The sequence below is a fragment of the Neofelis nebulosa genome, chromosome 11 (genome assembly GCF_028018385.1).
Source record: "Neofelis nebulosa isolate mNeoNeb1 chromosome 11, mNeoNeb1.pri, whole genome shotgun sequence".
NCBI classification, from domain to species: Eukaryota; Metazoa; Chordata; class Mammalia; order Carnivora; family Felidae; genus Neofelis; species Neofelis nebulosa.
In genome coordinates, this window is record NC_080792.1 from 66,415,211 (window position 1) to 66,429,246 (window position 14,036).

General features: G+C 36.6%; 1 long non-coding RNA gene across 1 annotated transcript; it reads right to left on the reverse strand.

Moving 5' to 3' along the window:
• Nucleotides 1–7,344: 7,344 nt before the first annotated feature.
• LOC131490528 (uncharacterized) lies at nucleotides 7,345–13,775 on the reverse strand. The gene is made up of 3 exons (XR_009251116.1): nucleotides 13,249–13,775; nucleotides 11,421–13,001; nucleotides 7,345–8,405 (listed from the first exon to the last, which is right to left on the reverse strand). It is a non-coding gene; the product is annotated as an uncharacterized LOC131490528 (long non-coding RNA).
• Nucleotides 13,776–14,036: the final 261 nt, after the last annotated feature.

Consider the following 14,036-nt stretch of genomic DNA (forward strand, 5'->3'; position numbering starts at 1 on the left):
ATACAGCTCATTCTTCCTCCTTTTACTGATGTCAACAATTATATATTTGTATTTTTGGTGCTCAATGCCATAGATTAGTAACTCTTTTTATGCATTTGTCTTTTAAATAATGTGGAAAATAGGGGCGCCTGGGTGGCGCAGTCGGTTAAGCGTCCGACTTCAGCCAGGTCACGATCTCGCGGTCCGTGAGTTCGAGCCCCGCGTCGGGCTCTGGGCTGATGGCTCGGAGCCTGGAGCCTGTTTCCGATTCTGTGTCTCCCTCTCTCTGTGCCCCTCCCCCGTTCATGCTCTGTCTCTCTCTGTCCCAAAAATAAAAAAAAAAAAAAAAAAAAAAAAAAATAATGTGGAAAATAAAAAATGGAGTTACAAGGAAAAATTGCAATAGCACTAGCTTTTATAATTGTCACATACTAATCTTTATTTCCTTTTTTTTTGGTAAATGAAAATTTATTATTGCCATGTTTTCATCATCAAAAGTTATTATCTTGGTCTTTCTTTCTTGCCTTTGTATAGGGCCAAAAGAGAGACATTGGCTATTTTAATAACCTTAAAGTGAACTCCAGGAATGTCACTGACAGCATGACCTTTGCAACCAAACCCAGCAACCAGAACCTCATCATTTTCCTCAATAAAATTCAAACAACCACCATTGAGTACAAAGGCTGTGATTTTTTTTGCCATTCTTTTAAAAAAAATTATTAATTTATTATTATTGTTTTTTAACTTACATCAAAGTTAGCATATTATACAACAATGATTTCAGGAGTAGATTGCAGTGATTCATCCCCTGTGTATAACACCCAGTGCTCATCCCAACAAGTGTCTTCCTTAATGCCCCTTTCCCATTTAAACCATCCCCCCACGCATAACCCCTCTAGCAATCCTCAGTTTGTTCTCTGTATTTAAGAGTCTCTTATGGTTCATCTCCCTCTCTGTTTTTATATTACTTTTGTTTCCCTTCCCTTATGTTCATCTATTTGTATCTTAATTCCACATATGAGTAAAGTAGTATGATATTTGTTTCTGACTAATTTTGCTTAGCATAATACCCTCTAGTTCCACCCATGTAGTTGCAAATTGCGCGATCATTCTTTCTGATTGCTGAGTAATACTCTATTATATATATATACCGCATCCTCTTTATCCATTCATCCATCTATGGACATTTGGGCTCTTTCCATACTTTGGCTATTGCCAATAGCACTGCTATAAACATTGGGGTGCATGTGCCCCTTTGAAACAGCACACCTATATCCCTTGAATAAATACCTAGTAGTGCAGTTGCTGGATCATAGGGTAGTTCTATTTTTAATTTTTTGAGGAACTTCCATACTGTTTTCCAGAGTGGCTGCACCAGTTTGCATTCCCACCAGCAGTACAAAAGAGATCCTCTTTCTCTGAATCCTTGCCAACATCTATTGTTGCCTGAGTTGTTAATTTTAGTCATTCTGACTGGTGTAAGGTGGTATCTCATTGTGGTTTTAATTTGTATTTCCCTGATGACGAGTGATATTGAGCATTTTTTCATGTGTCTTTTAGCCATCTGGATGTCTTCTTTGGAAAATTATCTATTCATGTCTTTTGCCCATTTCTTCACAGGATTATTTGTTTTTGGGGTAAGTTTGATAAGTTCTTTATAGATTTTGGATACTAAACCTTTATCTGATACGTCGTTTGCAAATATCTTCTCCCATTGGGTCAGTTGCCTTTTAGTTTTGCTGATTGTTTCCTTTGCTGTGCAGAAGATTTTATCTTGATGTGGTCCCAATAGTTCATTATTATTATTATTTTTATTATTATTATTATTGCCATTCTTGATTAGCTGGAACCTGACACACTTCCTAATGGCAGAATTTGGCTATTTGGCTTCAAGGACTACTTTTTCCAGCACAATTCTTTTGCATGGAAAGTGCCACCAAAAGTGTTGGCCTTCAGGGCTGGGCCAAAATGGTCCTTCTGGCATGTTTATCACTTCTGATCTTGTCGTTGGCTATGGAGCTTCCTGGAAGTATGAAAACTATGACACTTGCCCATCCTGCCAGCACCACAGGCCTGAGCAAAAGACAGAAGCAGCACAGGAAGGATCCACAAGCTTTACCAATCTTTATTTCTTCATATAGTTTTGAGTTACTGTCTAGCATTCTTTCATTTCAACTTGAAGGATTCCCTTTAGCATTTCTTGTGGAACAGCTCTAGTGGTAACATACTCCCTCAGTGTTTATCTGAGAATGTCAGAATTTCTCCCTCATATTTGAAGGAGTTTTGCTGAATATAGAAATAATAACGGACTTTCTTTCTTTTTTTTTTTCTCTTTCAGCACTTTGAATATATCAGCACACTACATTCTGGCCTCCAAGATTTCTCATGAGAAATCAGTTGATAACCTTATTGAGATTCCTTCTGGTGAGGAGCTGTTTCCCTCTTGCTGTTTTTAAGATTGTCTTTGGATTTTCATAGTTTGACTATAATGTGTGGGGGGTTTTGTTGGCTTGTCTATACTAGTTGGAATTTGTTGAGTTTCTTAGATTTGTAGATTCATGTCTTAAACCAAATTTGGGAAGTTCTCTATCCTTATTTCCTCAAATATTCTTTCTGCTCCTTTCTCACTATTTTCTACTTATGTGATTCCTACAACATATATGTTGGACTGTTTTATAGTGTCCCACAGGTCATTTAGGCTCAGTTCACTTTTCTCCATTCCTTTTTCTTTCTATTCCTTAAACTAAATAATTTCAATAGCCTTATCTTAAAGTTTGCCAATTCTTTCTTCTGCTTGCTCCAATATACTTTTAAAACATTCCAGTGAATTTTTATTTCATTTATTGTACTTTTCAGTTCGAGAATTTCTTTTTAAATTTCTACCTCTTTTTGATATTGATGTTCTTATTTTGTTCATACATCATCTTCCTGTCTATTCCCATGTTTTCCTTTAGCTCTTCTAGCATCTTTAAGAAAGTTTTTAACTAGACTTCATGCCCAGCGCAGTGCCCAGCGTGGGACTTGAACTCATGACCCTGAAATCAAGACCTGAGCTGAGATCATGAGTTTGACACTTAACTGACTGAGGCACCTAGGTGACCCAAGAAAGTCATATTTAATGTTTTGTCTAATAAGTCGATGTCAGTGGTTCCTCAGAGACAGCTCATGGTGATTTATTTTGTTCCTTTAAATGGTCTATACTTTACTGTTTTTCTTTTTCCCTTTTGTATGTCTGTGATTTTTTGTTGTTGAAACTGGACATTTGAATTTCATAATGTGGAAACTCTGGAATCAGATTGTTCCCCTTCTCCAGAATATTCTCTCTCTCTCTCTCTCTCTCTCTCTCTCTCTCTCTCTGTTTTTAAAGTTGTTCAAGGGTGTCTTTGCTTGTGATTAGCCTGAGATGAAAGCTCGAGATCTTCTCAGTTCTTTTCTGACACTCTGTTTCCATTGGGTATACATAGAAGTTTTCTAAATTTCCCTGTATACATGTCTGATTTTGAATGTCATAATCCTTAAATGTCTGACTCTCGAAGGGGAAAAAAAGGTAAAAAGAAACAGAGAGAAAAAATACCCCAGGGACTGTTCTTCAGTCCCTTGCTAGGAATTTCAACTGGTGCAAGTTAAAACAACAGTGGCCAGCCTCTGGGCTGCATCTCAGAGGTCAGAAGCAGCAGTCAAAAATCAGAATACTGGGGCACCTGGGTGGCTCAGTCCGTTGAGCATCCTACTCTTGGTTTCAGCTCAGGTCATGATCCCAGGATCATGGGATTGAGACCTGTATCAGGCTCCATGCTGAGTGTGGAGCCTGCTTGAGATTCTCTCTTTCTCTCTCTCTCTCCCTCTGCCCCTCTCCCTGGCTTGTGTACATGCTCTTTCCCTAAAATAAAAACAAAACAAAAATACTTGCCTTAAAAAAAAATAAGAATACCAAACACCAATATTTGGGGACAAAGTCCTTATTGCCCACAGTGGGCACAGTGGGAATTGCTTATTGGAGCCCTTATTGCTCACAGTGGGAATACCAAACACTAATATTTGGGGACAAGGTCCTTATTGTCCATGGTGGTTCCAGAAAGCCACACCAGGAACATAGATTTGCCTGCCTGCTGTAGGCTTCAATGGATGGAAAATGGGTAGCCATTACTGTGCTAAAACTGAAATTAATAAAAATAAACTGCAATTTACTAGCCAAGCTTTCCCCAGGAAGCTGTAATCATCCATATAGACTTGAGTTCCAAAATACTTACATCAGATGATTTCTGCCAGTATAATTTTTGTGGAAAGACAGATTGTGGAGAGACAGATTCCTGATTCTTTTTACTCTTCTATCTTCCTTTACTTCACTCCAATGTTTTAATGTTGATGACATATATTTTATATTTCTCTTCATATTTCATGCCTTTGTGTTATCATTAAGAATCCCAGTTGCTTTTATAAAAAAATATTATATTTAGGTCTTTACCCCATTTTGAGATTAAAAAAAATGATATGGTGTGAACTGAAGTTCATTATTTAAATTTTTTTTCAACGTTTTTTATTTATTTTTGGGACAGAGAGAGACAGAGCATGAACGGGGGAGGGGCAGAGAGAGAGGGAGACACAGAATCGGAAACAGGCTCCAGGCTCCGAGCCATCAGCCCAGAGCTTGACGCGGGGCTCGAACTCACGGACCGCGAGATCGTGACCTGGCTGAAGTCGGACGCTTAACCGACTGCGCCACCCAGGCGCCCCTGAAGTTCATTATTTAAACAAGTGGATGTCAAATTGTTCCAGCACCATTTGTTGAAAATACTATGTTTTCTTTATTGAGTTACTTTGACAACTTTGTTGAAAATAAATTTACTATATACCTTTGGGTCTATTTCTGCATGCCCTATTCTATTCCATTCATCTATTTATATGTTTTTGTATAAATATCATACTGTCTTAATGACTGAGCTTTAAAAAACTTTTTAAATATTTATTTATTTTTGAGAGAGAGGGAGAGACAGAGAGTGAGTGGGGGAGGGGCAGAGAAAGAGGGAGACACAGAATCTGAAGCAGGCTCCAGGCTCTGAGCTGTCAGCACAGAGCCCAATGCAGGGCTTGAACTCATGAACCATGAGATCATGACCTGAACCAAAGTCGGCCGTTTAACCAACAGAGCCACCCAGGCACCCCAATATGACTAGCTTTAAAGTAACTCAAAATCAGTGTAGGTCTTTCAACTATGTTCTTTTTTTCAAAATTTTTTGGTTTTTCTAGTTCCTTTGCATTTTTGAATAAATTACAGAATCAGTTTGGCAGTTTCTCAAAAAAAAGCTGATTGAAATTTGGTTAGGAATAAATTTAATCTATAAATCAAGTGCACACTGGGGTGCAGTTCAGGGGAAACTAAGTGCGGGGTTCTAGAGTCTTGTCCTAGTGGAGTCACACAGGACATGCTTAGTTCCCCCAACAAAAGATGTCACAACCTGCGTGAAATGTTGTTTATCAAGAGAGGTCATTAGAAACTAAATGCCCAAGATTTTGATTGGGGTATGATCACAAGATAACTTTATTCTGGTGAATAATCAAATTCCAGACTGCCAGGATGAAAGCAAGTGTTCAGCATATACCATATTGTTTGTACAAAAAGTTTAGATTCAACAATCCTCTATTACCAGTTAATGGTAGAAATTCTCCTGAAATCTAAGTTTCCAGACAACAGCCGAGGACCAACCTTATAAGATGCTATCAAAGCATAGCAGTCGAACTAGCTATGTTAATCTTTTTCTACACTGTTACCATAATTTATTTTCTAATCTTTCACTTTTTAACTTTACTATTTGTTTTATTGTGTTAAAATACATATAACATAATTTTTCCCATTTTAAGTGCACAATTAGTGGCATTAGTTATATTCACAATGTCGCATACCATCCATTCACTTTTAACCTATTTGTTTTATGTATAAAGTGGGTTTCTTATAGGCAGTATTTATAGCAGTTTGCTGTTTTTTATCCAAAGTGAAAATCCATGCCTTTTAATTCAGAGTGTTTATACCACTTATATTTTTCATACCATTTATATTTGATTATGGATTAGCTTGGATTTAAGTCTACCACCTTGCTATTTTTTTTTCATTTGTCCTATCTGTATTTTTTACTACTTTTTCCTGCCTTGTTTACTTATTTTTGTTCTTCCTTGTTTGGAATGAACAGTGTATTTTTATAATGCCACTTATCTCCATTGTGGCTTTAATAAGCATAACTGTTATTTTTGTTTTATTTTTAGTGGCTGCACTAGACTTTATACATATTTAACTTGTCACTGTTTACCTTCAAGTAATACAATAGTATTTCACATATAGCATAATAATTTAATGGGGTGCCTGTGTGGCTCAGTCGGTTAAGCCTCCAACTTCAGCTCAGGTCATAATCTCGCAGTTCGTGAGTTCAAGCCCTGTATCCGGGCTCTGTGCTGACAGCTCGGAGCCTGAATCCCACTTTGGATTCTGTGTCTCCCTCTCTCTCTCTGTTCCTCCCCAACTCACACTCTCTCTCATGTCTCTCTCTCAAAAATAAATAATTTAAAAATTTTATAAAAAAAATAATTTAAACATACTTCAAATTTATCCCCTTGTAATCTGTGCTATTGTTGTCATACACGTTATTAAATCCCACAATATATTATTATTATTGCTGTCAACCTGAAGCCAGCAAATTATGATTCACTATCCAGTTGTCTCCATACCATTTGTTGAAAAAAACTTCTCTCCTCCATATAATTGTCTTGACACCTTGTTGAAATCTTGTGATGTCTTTGTCTGGTTTTAGTATCAGAATGATATTAGTTGCATATTCCATTGTATGTATATACCACATTAAAAAATCTATTAATCTGTGATTGGACACTTAGGTTATTTCCACTTTTTGGCTATTGTGAAGTATGCTGCTATGAACACTGGCATACCCTGTTTTCAATTCTTTAGGGTTTATACCTTGGAGTAGAATTAATGGATCATATGACAAGTCTATGTTTAACTTTTTGATGAACATCTTCAATGATTTTCAATTATATATATACACACACACATACATACATACATACATACACATACATATACACACATATTAAAGTTATATCATTAGTGGTCACTCTAGGACTTACTATACACATTTTAACTTATCAGAGGCAGGTTCAGATTTATACTAACTTAATTCCAGTAAGATACATAAACATAACTATATAGCACTATTCCTTTCCCCCTTTTTGTGATATTACTGTTATATATATTATACCTCACGCATGTTAAGCTCTAAATGCATTGTTGTAATTATTACTTCATATAATTTAATGGCTTTTAAAATAAGAAAATGAAAGAGAGCAAATACGTATCTATAGCTTTAAAAAATATTTACCTTCTTTATTATCATTTCCAGTTCTCTTTATTTGTTCTTGTGTATTTAAGTTGGCATCTGGAGTAATTTCTTTAGCTCAGTACAGTTTCGCTGCACCCATTTCCTTTGTGTTATTATTGGCAAGTATTTTATATTTCTATAAGTTATATGCCCAAAGAAACATTATAAACATATTGTTTCATACAATTGTTTTTAAAATCAGCTAAGAGAAGAAAAGAGGAACAAACAGGATCTCATAGAGTTGTGTAGAATACTCCATGTGACAACAAAATGCACATTTTTTTCGAGCACCTATGGAATATAAATCAAATGGACCATATACTAGGTTATAAAACAACCTCAACAAATTTAAAATTTGTTGAGTAACTAGAAATCAACAGTATAAGGATAACAGGATATCCCTAGATACTTGGGAACTAAACAATATACTTCAAAATAATCCATGGATGAAAGACAAAGGCTCAAGGGAAATTTTAAAAAATACAATGAACTGAACAAAAATAAAAATTAAACATAACAAAATTTGTGGAATGTAGCCAAAGCAATGTTGAGAGGGGAATTTTAGCAGTAAATGCTTATATTATAAATGAGGGAGTGGCATCAGAAAGATGGCTTAATAATATTCCTCTCATTTGTGACCCTCCTCAACAACAACAATTTGGCATCCATCTATAGTCTATGGGATCCAGTACTACATACCAATGGATCCAGGAGGAGTCTTGCTCACTGTGCATCAGGTAATAGGCATATGGACCTTAGTCCTCACAGGAACCCTGCAGTGACCCAAGAACTGACTCCAGCCCCTCTTGGCCATGGTCCACGAGCCCCTGGAGAACGCTGTCTTAGACAATCAATTATAGGAAAGAGTCTTTGTGGAAGTCCAAGTTTCCAGTGGAGAAGTTCCATCATACCACTGAAGCAAAAAATATGAATTTAGATGCATTGGAGAAGGCAAGAGGAACACTTTAACTTATCTGCATCACCCCTTCTCCAAGGTGGCACAGCTCAGGGCCAAGATATCTTCTCAGCTTGTGGTTGCTCCTGCAGGGGAAAGTGAGAGTGTTGAGTGAGCACCTGGCTTTCCTAGCTGTGCAGTATGCTGCCAAAGGGGCCTATTTATTCCTCATGCCAGCCAGAGTACTGAATCATGAGTTACATAACTGGAGGGCCAGGAAGAGGCTGGGAATGTGGCAGATAGGACTCCTGGAGGACATTAAAGGAATGAAGATCCTATCAACCACATTGCATTCTCCATCAAAAAGCCCACCCACAAGCTGCTAAGGATGTTTCACCTGCAAATGCCTGCAATCTGATCCATAGGCACCCCCAGAACTCCGTGTACCTCGCCCACATGCCACATCCTATGGTTGGCTCCCTATGTTTGTTCTCAATGGTGGTGGTAAGAGCAAGCTCTGGCAGATGGCTTGTGAGCATGCAAAGAAAGCAGCCCCAAACTGCAGGCTAGGGAGAGACAACAAACATAAATTTTTTTCCACCACCCTTGGGAAAGAAAAAAAGAGACTGTCAGCACCCACCCTGGTGCATTTCAGGGTTGAGAAAAGGATACAAACTTAATAATTTTGCCATCAAAGGGAGCAAAAAGTGTACAGTAAGCATGTCCATAGAAGGACCAAGAAAGCCTCAGAATCACTAGCAGAGCTGACAGGTATTTCTCTCCTGTGTGCAGTTAGTAAGACTGGAGGAAGTGACTGCTACTTCAAATGCAAAGACATCAACACAAAACTTCAAGAACTATGGAAAATCAAAGAAATATAACACCACTCAGGGATCACTACAATTTACTAGTAGTCAATTCCAAAGACATGCAGATCTGAGATATACTAATAAAGAATTAAAAATAGCTGTTTCAAGGTACAAAAAAGAATTAAAAATAGCTGTTTCATTGAGCTACAAAAAACCTGATTTCAGTGAAATAAGGAAAATATACACAAACAAAATGAGAAGTTTAAAAAAGAGATAGAAATTGGGGCCACTGCCTGGCTCAGTCAGAAGAGCATGTGACTCTTGATCTAAGGATCATGAGTTTGAGCCTCATGTTGAGTGTAGACATTACTTAAAAAAATAAAACCTTTAAAAAAGAGAGATAGAAATAATAAAAAGTAGCTGCACAAAAATTCAGGAGCTAAAGAATATAATAAATGAAAAATGAGATAGAGAACATCAACATTAGAATGGATTGAGCATAAGAAAGAACCTGTAAGTTCAAGACAGGAACTTTGAAATTATCTAGTCAGAATAGAATTTTTAAAAAATGATAGAGTGACAAAAGCCTACATGATATATGGGATACCACCAAAAGGAAGAATTTGTAAATGATTGGTGCTCCAGAAGGGGAAGAAAGAAGAGGGCAGAAAGTTTATTTAAAGAAATACTGGCTGAGAACATCTCAAATCTGGGGAGAGATTTAGATTACTAAGCTAATGAAGTTCATAGGTCACCAAACAAACTCAACTTAAAGAGATTTTCTTCAAGGAGTGCCTGGGTGGCTCAGTTGGTTGAGCATCCAACTCTTGATTTCAGCTCACATCATGATCCCAGGGGTGTGGGATTGAGCCCTGTGTAAGGCTCTCTATTGAACATGGAGCCTGCTTAAGAGTCTCTCCCTCTGCCCCTCTGCCCCCACTGGTGCGCTCTCTCTCTCTCTCTCAAAAAAGAGAGAGATCTTTTTCAAGACACATTCTAATAAAAATGACAAAAATCATATTCAGAGGGAGAATCGTAAAAACAGGATAAGAACAGAAGCTTGTACCTTACAAGGAACCCTCATAAAGCTATCAGTGGATTTCTCAGCAGAAACCTTATAGGCTAGGAGAAAGTGGGATTATAAACTCAAAGTGCTGAAAGGAAAAAAATGTTATCCAAGAATATTATATCTGGCAAAGGTGTTCTTCAGAAATGATGGGAAAATAAAGATGCTCCTATAGAAAAACAAAAGTTAAGAGATCATGTTGGGTTCTCTGCTGTTAGCACAGAGCCCATTTCAGATCCTCTGTCCCCCTCTCTCTCTTCCTCTTCCCCACTTATGCTCTCACTCTCTCCAAAATAAATAAACTTAAAAAAAAACACAACAAAACAACAAAGTGGCTGTACCATTTTTCATTCTCACCAGCAATAGATGAGAGTTCCTGTTGTTCTACATCCTTGTTGGCATTTGGTATTGCCAGGGTTTTTTTTTTTTTTTTTTTTTTTTTTTTGGTCAGTTCTTTTATTTTAGCCAAGCTAATAGATGTGTATTAGTTATTTCATTGTTTTTTTGAATTTTTAATTCCCTAATTGAAGCATCTTTTCACATACTTACAGCTATCTGTATATCTTCTCTGGTGAAGTGTCTGTCATCATTTGTGCATTTTTAAATTGTGTTGCTTGTTTTCCTATTGTTGAATTTTGAGAGTTCTATGAAGAGTTTATATACATTGCATACAAGTCCTTACTATCAGATAACTTATTTGCAAATATTTTCTCTGAGTATGAGGCTTGTATTTTTAATCTTTTAACATTGACTTCTGGGGTGCCTGGGTGGCTCAGTTGGTTAAGCATCTGACTCTTAGTTTTGGCTCAGGTCATGACCTCACAATTCATGATGTTCAAGCCTCATATTGGGCTCTGCGCTGACAGCAGCACCTGCTTGAGATTCTCCATCTCCCTCTCTTCTGCCCATTCCCTGCTTGTGCTCTTTCTCCTAAAATAAGTAAATATTTTAAAAATGATAAAATTGTATTAAAAAACATTGACTTAGAGCAGCATTTTTAAAGTCTAGATTCTTTTTTTTTTTTTTGCATGTGGATATCTAGTGCTTACAACACCATTTGCTGAAAGGACTATTCTTTCTTTCTTCATTGAATTGTCTTTATCAATTTATTGAAAAAATGACACAGGCATCTATCATAAAACCCAGCAATTGTCCTCCTAGGTATTATTTTAAGAAAAACAAAGATGGGGCGCCTGGGTGGCTCAGTCCGTTAAGTGTACAACTTTGGCTCAGTTCATGATTTTGTGGTTCATGGGTTTGAGCCCCATGTTGGGCTCTGTACTTACGGCTCAGAGTCTGGAGCCTGCCTCAGTTCTGTGTCTTCCTCTCTCTCTGGCTCTCCCCTATTTGTGCTCTCTCTCTTTCTTAAAAATAAATAAACAGTTAAAAAAAGAAAAAAGAAAAGCAAAGATGTAGGTTTATACAAAAAATTTAGTAGTTTTAACATATAGTAATCAAAAATTGGAATCAGCTCTGATGTCCTTCAATAGGTGAATGATTATAAAAACTATGTAGCAAAACCACAAACTAGTATTTAGCAACAGAAATGAAATATTGATATATAAAACAACTTGAATTAGTTTCCAATTATCCTGAGTGAAGAAAGCCAATTCCAATAGGTTACATGCTATATGATTCCACTTATTTTACATTCTTGCAATGACAAAATTGCAGAAAGGGAGAACACATTAAAGAGATGATGGGGTGAATGGGAATTGTTGTGGCTATAAAAGAGCAACATGAGTCCACTTAATAACAGTAATACATACATTATTCTCAAGTGTATATGGAACATTCTCTGGGATAAACTATAACACAAGTTTCAATACATTTAAAGATAGAAATAATACAAAGTACTTTTTTGACCACAGTAGAATGAAATCACACCAATAACAGAAATAAAATTGGGAAATTCATAAATATGTGGAAATTAAATCACACACTCTAAATGACTGATGAGTCAAAGAAGAAATCAAAAGAGAAAGAAAATAATTTGAGATAAATGAAAACAAGGACACAACATACTAAAACTCATAGGATGCAGCTAGGGCAGTACTTACAGGGAAATTTTATAGCTTTAATTTAATTACATAAACTGGAAAAGAATACACTAAGCCTAAAACAAGCAGAAGGAAGGAAGTAATAAAGATCAGAGCACTAATTTATAAAAGAGAGAATATGAAAACCATAGAGAATATAAAGGTAATCAAGAGCTGTTTCTTTGCAAAGGTTAAAAAATTTGATGAGCTTTAGCTAATATTGATCAAGGAAATAAGAGAGAAAACTAGATTATTAGAATCAGAAAAAAAGAGGGAAATTACCACCTTACAAAAATAAAAAAAATTATAAAGCAATACTATGAACAACTGTATGCCAATAAATTAGATAGCTTAGATAAAATGAACACATTTCTAGAAAGACAAACTACTGTAATCAACTCAGGTAGAAATAGACAATCCAAATAGATCTCTAACAAGTAAAAAGATTGAATCAGTAATACAAAAAAACCTATTTTCAAAAAAAGCACAGGCCCAGGTGGCTTTACTGCTTAAGTCTATGAAACATTAAAAAAATTAATATAAACTCTTCACAAATTCTCCAAAGAAATAGAACAGTAGGGAATACTTCCCAACTTATTCACTCATTCTGTGACACCCTGTCTCTAAAACCATAAAAGACCTCACAAATAAACTTCAAACCAATATATCTTTTGAATATGGACACAAATACAGTGACATGTAAATAGAATTATATACCATCACCATGTGGGATTTATCTTAGGAATGCAAGGATGGTTCAATATACAAAAAAATCAATTATAATTAGATGAGAACTTTTTCAATCAGATCTTAAATCATCTTAAAAACCTACAATTAGGGGCGCCTGGGTGGCGCAGTCGGTTAAGCGTCCGACTTCAGCCAGGTCACGATCTCGCGGTCCGTGAGTTCGAGCCCCGCGTCAGGCTCTGTGCTGACAGCTCAGAGCCTGGAGCCTGTTTCCGATTCTGTGTCTCCCTCTCTCTCTGCCCCTCCCCCGTTCATGCTCTGTCTCTCTCTGTCCCAAAAATAAATAAAAAACGTTGAAAAAAAAAAAAATTTAAAAAAAAAAAAAAACCTACAATTAGTATATAATACTTAATGGTGAGAGACTTGGACACATTCACTCTAAGATCAGTAACAAGCAATGGTATCCACTCTTGCCACTTCTATTCAACCTTGTACCAGAGGTTCTGGTCAGAGCAACTAGGCAGGAAAGAGAAATAAAAGGCATTTAGATAGAAAAAGAAGTAAAACTATTTCTAATCACAGATGACATAATCTGGTATGTAGAAAATCTCCAGGAGTTCAGTAAAAAGTATTAAAACTAATAAAAGAGTTCAGCAAGGTTCCAGGATAAAAGATTAACAGGCAAAAATCAATTGTATTTCTATATGCTTGCAATGAACAATCTGGAAGCAAAATTTTAAAAATGTTTCTCCATTTATAGGGGTGCCTCAATTGGTTAAACATTGGACTTCAGCTCGGATCATGATTTGGTGGTTCGTGGGTTCAAACCCCTCGTGGTGCTCTCTGCTGTCACCACAGAGCCTGCTTCAGATCCTCTATCCCTGCCACCTCCCGACTCTGTCCTTCCCCTGTTCACATGCTGTCTCTCTCTCTCTCTCAAAAACAAAAATAAAAACACTTCCATTTATAATAGCATCAAAAAGAATAACATAATTGGGAATAAATTTTTTTTTACATTTTTTTTTAATGTTTATTTATTTTTGAGACAGAGAGAGACAGAGCATGAATGGGGGAGGGTCAGAGAGAGGGAGACAGAATCCAAAGCAGGCTCCAGGCTCCGAGTGGTCAGCACAGAGCCCGACGCGGGACTCAAACTCACGGACTGTGAGATCATGA